Source organism: Bufo bufo, chromosome 7, assembly GCF_905171765.1.
Source record: "Bufo bufo chromosome 7, aBufBuf1.1, whole genome shotgun sequence".
Taxonomy (NCBI): Eukaryota; Metazoa; Chordata; class Amphibia; order Anura; family Bufonidae; genus Bufo; species Bufo bufo.
This window is the reverse complement of record NC_053395.1, coordinates 141702605-141712984: the sequence shown is the minus strand read 5'-3', so window position 1 is coordinate 141712984 and position 10380 is coordinate 141702605.

Here is a 10380-nt window from a genome sequence, read left to right as displayed (position 1 = left end):
AACACTTTATATTTTTATTTTACACTTTTCTTCCCCCATAAGGTCATACAAGACCTCTGGGGGACATTTATTTCACTTTTTCTTTTCACTGTTGATTTCTCCTGTAACTGGGGCTGACATAGTAGCCCCATTTACAGGAGAAATGCACCCCCCAGAGAGGCTGTACCCGATGTTCTTCTCAGCAGCGCAGTGGAGGAGTCTATCCCCCCCCCCGGCGTGCTGCTGCCGCCGCCAATAAGGAGAGAGATACGGGAGGAGGAGGGGAGGGGCTGTGGCGCACTGCACCACCAATGTTTATATGTTTATTATACTGGGGTGTTGGGGGGGGGGGCACACTGCACCACCAATGAAGATAACTGACCTGTTAAATCAAATACAGGAGGCGGGTGCCGGAATCAAACAGCCGGCACCTGACCTCTATGACAGGGAGCTGCGATCCGCGGCAGTTAACCCTTCAGGTGCGGTACCTGAGGGGTTAACTGCAGCGGATCGCATCTCCCTGTCATAGAGGTCAGGTGCCGGCTATTTGATTCTGGCACCCGCCTCCTGTATTTGTATTAAGAGGTCAGTTATCTTCATTGGTGGCGCAGTGTGCCCCCCCCCCCCCAACACCCCAGTATAATAAACATATAAACATTGGTGGTGCAGTGCGCCCCCCCAATACCCCAGTATAATAAACATGGGTGGCGCAGAGCCAATGAGGGCTAAAAAAAAGAAATAAAATTAACTCACCTCCTCCAATTGATCGCGTAGCTGCCGGTCTCCTGTTCTTTCTTCAGGACCTGTGGTGACGTCACTGAGCTCCTCACATGGTCCATTACCATGGTGATGGATCATGTGATGTACCATGTGAAGAGCACAGTGATGTCACCACAGGTCCTTTGACAGGTCCTGAAGAAAGAACAGGAGACCGGCAGCTACGCGATCAATTGGAGGAGGCCAGTTCATTTATTTATTTTTTTAACCTTCAATTGACCTTCTACTAAGCATTCTGTATTATAGAATGCTATTATTTTCCCTTATAACCATGTTATAAGGGAAAATAACAGTGAATATGGGGCCTGCGTTGCGTGAAAAACGCACAACATAGAGCATGCTGTGATTTTCACGCAATGCACAAGTGATGCGTGAAAACCACAGCTCATGTGCACAGCCCCATAGAAGTGAATGGGTCCGGATTCAGTGCGGGTGCAATGTGTTCACCTCAAGCATTGCACCCGCGCAGAAATCTTGCCAATGTGAAAGGGGCCTAAGGGTGAATAGGACAAGGGTTCCAGCCCCTGGCTACTTTCACACTTGCGGCAGTGTGATCCGGCAAGCAGTTCCGTCGTCGGAACTGCCTGCCGGATCCGCCGATCTGGATGTGACTGAAAGCAATTGTGAGACGTATCCGGATGCGGATACATCTCACAAATGCATTGCAAGAACGAATCCATCTCTCCGCTTGTCATGCGGACAGACGGATCCGGCATTCCGGTACTTTGAATGCCGGATCTGGCACTAATACATTCCTATGGGGAAAAATGCCGGATCCGGCATTCAGGCAAGTCTTCAGTTTTTTTCGCCGGAGATAAAACCGTAGCATGCTGGAGCACTGCATGGAACACAGTGAAGACAGTCATCATCAAGTGGAGAAAATATGGCACAACAGTGACATTACCAAGAACTGGACGTCCTTCCAAAATTGATGAAAAGACGAGAAGAAAACTGGTCCGGGAGGCTACCAAGAGGCCTACAGCAACATTAAAGGAGCTGCAGGAATATCTGGCAAGTACTGGCTGTGTGGTACATGTGACAACAATCTCCCGTATTCTTCATATGTCTGGGCTATGGGGTAGAGTGGCAAGACAAAAGCCTTTTCTTACGAAAAAAAACATCCAAGCCAAGCTACATTTTGCAAAAACACATCTGAAGCCTCCCAAAAGTATATGGAAAAAGGTGTTATGGTCTGATGAAACCAAGGTGGAACTTTTTGGCCATAATTCCAAAAGATATGTTTGGCAAAAGACAACACTGCACATCACCAAAAGAACACCATACACACAGTGAAGCATGGTGGTGGCAGCATCATGCTTCGGGGCTGTTTTTCTTCAGCTGGAACAGAGGGGCCTTAGTTAAGCTAGAGGGAATTATGAACAGTTCCAAATACCAGTCTATATTGGCACAAAACCTTCAGGCTTCTGCTAGAAAGCTGAACATGAAGAGGAACTTCATCTTTCAGCATGACAACGACCCAAGGCATACATCCAAATCAACAAAGTAATGGCTTCACCAGAAGAAGATTAAAGTTTTGGAAAGGCCCAGCCAGAGCCCAGACGTGAATCCGATTGAAAATCTGTGGGGTGAGCTGAAGAGGGCTGTGCACAGGAGATGCCCTCGCAATCTGACAGATTTGGGGTGTTTTTGCAAAGAAGAGTGGGCAAATCTTGCCAAGTCAAAATGTGCCATGCTGATAGACTCATACCCAAAAAGACTGAGTGCTGTAATAAAATCAAAAGGTGCTTCAACAAAGTATTAGTTTAAGGGTGTGCAGACTTATGCAATCATATTATTTTATTTTTATATTTTTTCTTCCCTCTACCTAAAAGATTTCAGTTTGTTTTTCAATTAAGTTGTACAGTTTATAGGTCACATTAAAGGTGGAAAAGTTCTGAAATGATTTATTTGTCAATTTTTTTTACATCACAGAAACCTAACATTTTAACAGGGGTGTGTAGACTTTTTATATCCACTGTATGTCTCCATTAAAATATTCATATATCTATAATAATAAAATCCCTTTCTGAGTGCCCTGTGTCCGATTGTATTAAGGTGCTGATAGCATTCTTTAGAAATGTTGGCCCATATTGATAAGATAGCATCTTGCAGTTGATGGAGATTTGAGGGATGCACATCCAGGGCACAAAGCTCCCGTTCCACCACATCCCAAAGATGCTCTATTGGGTTGAGATCTGGTGACTGTGGGGGCCATTTTAGTACAGTGAACTCATTGTCATGTTCAAGAAACCAATTTGAAATTATTCGAGCTTTGTGACATGGTGCATTATCCTGCTGGAAGTAGCCATCAGAGGATGGATGAATGTTCTCATTCTGTTTATGCCAAATTCGGACTCTACCATTTGAATGTCTCAACAGAAATCGAGACTCATCAGACCAGGCAACATTTTTCCAGTCTTCAACAGTCCAATTTTGGTGAGCTCGTGCAAATTGTAGCCTCTTTTTCTTATTTGTAGTGGAGATGAGTGGTACCCGGTGGGGTCTTCTGCTGCTGTAGCCCATCTGCCTCAAGGTTGTGCGTGTTGTGGCTTCACAAATGCTTTGCTGCATACCTCGGTTGTAACGAGTGGTTATTTCAGTCAACGTTGCTCTTCTATCAGCTTGAATCAGTCGGCCCATTCTCCTCTGACCTCTAGCATCCACAAGGCATTTTTGCCCACAGGACTGCCGCATACTGGATGTTTTTCCCTTTTCACACCATTCTTTGTAAACCCTAGAAATGGTTGTGCGTGAAAATCCCAGTAACTGAGCAGATTGTGAAATACTCAGACCGGCCCGCCTGGCACCAACAACCATGCCACGCTCAAAATTGCTTAAATCACCTTTCTTTCCCATTCTGACATTCAGTTTGGAGTTCAGGAGATTGTCTTGACCAGGACCACACCCCTAAATGCATTGAAGCAACTGCCATGTGATTGGTTGACTAGATAATAGCATTAATGAGAAATAGAACAGGTGTTCCTAATAATTCTTTAGGTGAGTGTATATAGTAAGTGCAGGGAGATCCCTGGGCGACGCTCTCCATGTCTGTATAGATAGTTTAGATTTTTTTATTCTAGTGAAAGGTCCTCTTGAACTCACTCAAGTTGACGAGATTTGAAGATCAGATTTTTTTATACATGTCAGGAACTGATGTTGTAAAATCACATTCACTTGCATTTTACTGTATTTCAGTGCAGAATTCAAACAGAAAGTCTATAACAAATGCACCATGTCTGAACATGAACTTGGGATCCTTGGTTCCATCGGCAACACAAAACTCTCTTCATATGACAGCTCCCTCAAGTCTTTAGTTGCAGTTTTTGAAGCCAAAATCAGGTGTTGATAGAAAGTGTTAGGCCTCTTTCACACGGGCGTTGCGGGAAAATGTGCGGGTGCGTTGCGGGAACACCCGCGATTTTTCCGCGCGAGTGCAAAACATTGTAATCCGTTTTGCACTCGCGTGAGAAAAATCGCGCATGTTTGGTACCCAAACCTGAACTTCTTCACAGAAGTTCGGGCTTGGGTTAGGTGTTGTGTAGATGTTATTATTTTCCCTTATAACATGGTTATAAGGGAAAATAATAGCATTCTGAAAACAGAATGCATAGTAGGTGATCAATTGAGGGTTAAAAAAAAATAAAAAAATTAACTCACCTTCTCCTCTTGTTCGCGTAGTTCCCAGTCTCTTCTTTACTTCTCTAATGATGAGCTGTGGGCTAAAGGACCTTTGGTGATGTCAGATCACATGCTCCAATCACATGGTCCATCACGTCACCACAGGTCCTAGCCGGTAGTTCATCTTTTAAAAAGTAAAGAAGAGACCGGGAACTACGCGAACAAGAGGAGAAGGTGAGTTAATTATTATTATTTTTTTTAACCCTCAATTGATCACCTACTATGCAGTCTGTTTTCAGAATGCTATTATTTTCCCTTATAACCATGTTAGACTGTCACCTAACAACCATGCGTGAAAATCTCACCGCATCCGCACATGCTTGCGGATGCTTGCGATTTTCACACAACCCCATTCACTTCTATGGGGCCTGCGTTGCGTGAAAAACGCAGAATATAGAGCATGCTGCGATTTTCACGCAACGCACAAGTGATGCGTGAAAATCACTGCTCATCTGAACAGCCCCATAGAAATGAATGGGTCGGTATTCAGTGCGGTGCAATGCGTTCACTTCACGCATCGCATCCGCACGGAATACTCGCCCGTGTGAAAGGGGCCTTAGGGCTGTTTCATACAAGCGAGTCCATTGCAGGAATCATGCTCTGTGTAAGGCCTCCTGCACACAAACGTATTCATTCCGTTCCATGCATTGGGGACTGCAATTTGTGGTCCGCAATGCATGGGCAACCTCTGTGCGGCCGCCGGGACAGATCCAGACCCATTCAACTTGAATGGATCGGCATCCGTCCGTTCCGCAAAAAGATAGACAAAGTTCAAGTCAATGGGTCCGCCACCGTGATGCGGAATGCACACGGAGCGGTGCCCGTGTATTCCGGATCCGCATATGCGGTCCACAATATGGAAACGGGACACCTACGGTCGTGTGCAGGAAGCCTAAGAGCGTGATCCTCTGTTCTGGACTTGCAGGAGCTTACAGCATTATCATGATTTATAATGCTATGTGCCTCTGCTTCACCTTACTTCTACAGAATCATAGTGACATAAAGCTGTCAGTAGGATCCTGTAGGGCAGGGGTGGGGAACCTCTGCATACTGCCCGCGGTACCATTTCATGTACCAGAACTTATTGTGAAAATGCTAATGACCGCTTCCATTATAGAGTTGTTCATTAGCATGCGGGAGGCAAGGGAGGTGAGAACAGCGCTGCTCTGGGTGTCCTCACCTTCCCTGGTCTTCTTCCGACCCTGCTCTGTGTCCTGGCACGTACACATAGATGCGCACTATGATTTGATGCTGTGCGCTGTCAGGTCACAGTACAGAGTGGCAGGAAGAAGACCAGGGAGAGTAAGTGAATCTGCCAAGCGGCAGCGCCGTCCGGAGCTGGAGAGGTAATTACATTTTTTTATTTATTCTAAATGTCTGATCTGAGGCTGGGGGCCTATTGGGGGTCTGATCTGAGGCTGGGGGGGGGGGGGGGGGGGTCTGATCTGATGCTGGGGGGATCTGATCTGAGGCTGGGGGTTTGATAGGGGTCTGATCTGAGGCTGGGGGGCCTATTGGGGGTTTGATCTGAGACTAGGGGGTTTGATCTGAGGCTGGGGTGTCTGATCTGAGGCTGGGGGTTCTGATGAGGGTCTGATCAGAGGCTGGGGGGGGGTCTGATCTGAGGCTAGGAAGGGTCTGATGGGGATCTGATCTGAAGTTGGGAGGTCTGATTGGGGTGTGATCTGAGGCTGGGGGTTGGATGGGGGTCTGATCTAAGGCTGGGGAGGGTCTGAGGCTGATATAGGATGGGGGTTCTGATAGGAGGTTGATGGAGGTGGGGAGCAGATCTGAGGCTGAGAAAGGGACAAAGGCAGGGCCAGTTGCAAGGAAAATGGTGCCTGTACTACATGTAATATATAGTGCAGGTGCCATTTTGTGCTGCAAAAATATAGCGCTCTAGATTTTTTTAATTGAAGCTCAATTTATGTAACTTACCCCTAAGCCACTTATATATTTGACCAAATATAGCCCTCAAATTTTTTGTTGAGAATTTTGTATGGCCCCTGAACGATGTTACAAATATCCAAATGGCCCTCGGCAGCAAAAATGTTCCCCACCCCTGCTATAGAGGTAGGCCTCTTTCACACGGGCGAGTTTTCCACGCAGGTGCAATGCGTGAGGTGAACGCATTGCACCCGCACTGAATCCGGACCCATTCATTTCTATGGGGCTGTTCACATGAGCGGTGATTTTCACGCATCACTTGTGCGTTGCGTGAAAATCGCAGCATGTTCTATATTGTGCATTTTTCACGCAACGCAGGCCTCATAGAAGTGAATGGGGCTGCGTGAAAATTACAAGCATCCGCAAGCAAGTGCGTATGCGGTGCGATTTTCACGCATGGTTGCTAGGTGACGACTGGGATGGGGACCCGATCTTTATTATTTTCCCTTATAACATGGTTATAAGGGAGAATAATAGCATTCTTAATACAGAATGCTAAGTAAATTAGGGATGGAGGGGTTAAAAAAAAAAAAAAAAAATTCAACTCACTCATCCACTTGTTCGCGCAGCCCGGCTTCTCTTCTGTCTTCTTCTTTGATGACCTGGGAGGAAAAGGACCTTTGGTGACGTCACTGCGCTCATCACATGGTCCATCACCATGTGATGAGCGCAGTGACGTCACCAAAGGTCCTTTTCTCCCAGGTCCTCAAAGAAAAAGAAAGAAGAGAAGCCGGGCTGCGCGAACAAGTGGATGAGGTGAGTTGAATTATTTTTTTTAACCCCTCCATCCCTAATTTACTTTGCATTCTGTATTAAGAATGCTATTATTTTCCCTTATAACCATGTTATAAGGGAAAATAATAAAATTTACACAACACCGATCCTAAACCCGAACTTCTGTGAAGAAGTCCGGGTTCGGGTCTGGGTACCAAACATGCCGATTTTTCTCACGCGCGTGCAAAACGCATTAAAACTTTTTGCACTCGCCCGGAAAAATCTTGCTTTTTCCTGCGACGCACCCGCAATCCTATCCGGCCCTCACACGCGACGCCCATGTGAAAGAGGCTGTAAGGTGAAGCACACGCACATAGCATTATAAATCATGATAATGCCGTGCTCTCCTGCAAGTCCAGAAAAAAGGATCACGCTCACACACGGAGCGTGATTTACGAAATGGACTTGCTTGTGTGAAACAGCCCTAAAGGACAGATACAACTTCTCTTTTTGAATCCACTCCTGTTTTGGCTTCAAAAACTGCATCAATAGATCTGAACATTTGGCATCACAAACAATAAAGAATATTAGAAACTTAAATAAAATAAAAAATTCTACAGAGAATACTAGGATATTTTTTTTAGCAAAATTTTTGAACAGTAAAACAATTTACATCTTTAGGCCTCATGCACACGACCGTTGTGTGTCTTGTGGTCCGCAAATTGCGGATCCGCAAAACACGAATGGCATCCGTGTGCGTTCCGCAATTTGCAGAAAGGCACAGACAGCCATTGATATAACTGCCTATTCTTGTCTGCAAAACGGTTATATTTTTTTTTGCGGGGCCACGGAATGCAGCAACGGATGCGGACAGCACCATTGAAGTGAATGGGTCCGCATCCGAGCCGCAAAAACTGTGGCTCGGAGGCGGACCAAAACAACGGTCGTGTGCATGAGGCTTTACTGACATAATCTCTGTACTATTTTCAAACTCCTAGATTTGTTGTTCTTAAAGGGGTTGTAAAGGGGCTTATCGCTAGGTGCGTATCTTTAGAATGGAGCCCACAAAGTAAAGGAGAGCGCACTGCGCTTGCAAAGCGGTCTTCCATTCTTTCTTAGCTATTTTCGGAAGACCCAAAGAAGTCAATGGAGGGCGGCAGCACAAGCGTGGTGTGCCCTCCATTACTTTATGGGCTCCGTTATAAAAATAGGTACAGGTAGCGATATGCCCCCAATGTCTGAGATGATACATCCCCTTAAAGTACTCTTGCTTTCAGCACTATATCATCTTGTGTCAGGCTTTACTCCTTCATTTAGAGTACCTGAAACTCAAGCTCGGCTCAATCATCACAATACAAGAATTGCTATGATTAATTTCAGTTCATCTACTTGATATAATCAAATTACCTCCGTTTTTATAAAATGAAGCCCCTGCCCCTGTTGGTATATTTGCAAGCAGGGAGAATGTGGAAATCAGAATTTCCTTGCACTTAGGCCTCTTGCACACGTTTTTTTTTTCCCGTTTCCGTTCCGTTTTTTGCGTTCCGTATACGGAACCATTCATTTCAATGGATCCGCAAAAAAAACGGAAGGTACTCTATATGCCTTCCGTTTCCGTATTTCCCTTCCGTTCAAAGATAGAACGGACAAGGATAGTACTGTTCTATCAGGGGCCAGCTGTTCCGTTCCGCAAAAAAACGGAATGCACACTGACGTCATCAGTATTTTTGCGGATAAGGTGAGTAGTTATTGTGGTTTTTTTTAACAGCGTGGGCACAGAGAGGGCATTTCTACCATGGAGGGGGCACAGAGGACAATATTACTACAAAGGGGGGGACAAAGGGCATTACTACTACAAAGGGGGCACAGAGGGCATTATTACTACAAGGGGGCACAGAGGGCAATACTACTACAAAGGAGCACAGAGGGCATTACTACTATTAGGTGGGCACAGTGGGCATTACTACTATGAAGGGGGCACAATGGGCATTACTACTGTGGAGGGGCACGATGGGCATTACTACTATAAAGGGGATACAATGGGCATTATACCTATGAAGGGGGCACAATGGGCATTACTACTGTGAAGGGGACACAATGGAAGTTACTACTAGGAAAGGAGCACAGATGGCATTACTACTATGAAGGGGGCACAATGGGCATTATTACTATGAAGGGGACACAGAGGGCATTACTACTATGAAGTGGGTGGGCATAACCATTATGGGGCACTGAGTGGGCATTATTACTATGAAGGGGCAAAATGGGCATTACTACTGTGAAGGGGCACAGGGGGCATTATTACTGTTATGGGGCATAGTGAGGGCATAACTACTCTGAAGGGGCACAGAGAGGGCATTACAACTGTGAAGGGGGCTCAGATAAGGCATTACTACTATAAGGGGGGCACATTGAAGGCATATCTACTGTGAAGGGGGCACAATGTGGGCATAACTACTGTGAAAGTTTGAAAGTTGTACAGTGAGAGCATAACTACCTTGAGCGGGCACAATAAGGGCAATACTACTGTAAGGGGGGTACAATTTTTTTTAAAGTATTGCGTGGGGGGGGGGGGGGGGGGGATTGGGGGGTGCCAGAGAAAGGACCCGCCCCGGGTGCCAAACACCCTAGGCACTGGTGTTTGGCAGGTCATCATATTGATGACCTATCCTCCTGGCACCCCGCAGATCAGCTTTTTAGGGGCGGCGGCGGGTCCCGTGTCGGCTTCCGTGCGGCGGCGGCACTCCCTGCCGATCAGCATGGGGATGGCAGCATGTCCCAGCTGATCGGTGCGGTGGCTCCCAAGTCCCATGCAGTTGCCTAGCACTGGGAGGAAGTTAAAGAGGACCTTTCACTTGTAAAAACAATGTGAACTAAGTATGCTGACATATAGAGCGGCGCCCGGGGATCTCACTGCACTTACTATTATCCCCGGGCGCCGCTCCGTTCTCCCGTTATGCCCTCCGGTACCTTTGCTCTTTAAGTTATAGTAGGCGGAGACTGCCCTTGTCCTGTGGGCGTCTCCTTCTCCTAGGCTGCAGCGCTGGCCAATTGCAGCGCACAGCTCACAGCCTGGGAGAAAAAAAACTCTATATGTCAGCATACTTAGTTCACTTTTTTTTTTACAAGTGAAAGGTCCTCTTTAAAGTCAGGTGGGTATGGTGCATGAAATGGAGGAGAAATTCTGTTAATTTCTCTCCATTTCATGTTCAAACAGTGAATATAAAATTAGGTGGTGGGGGGGCATATAATAGTGATTCCCAACCAGTGTGCCTCCAGCTGTTG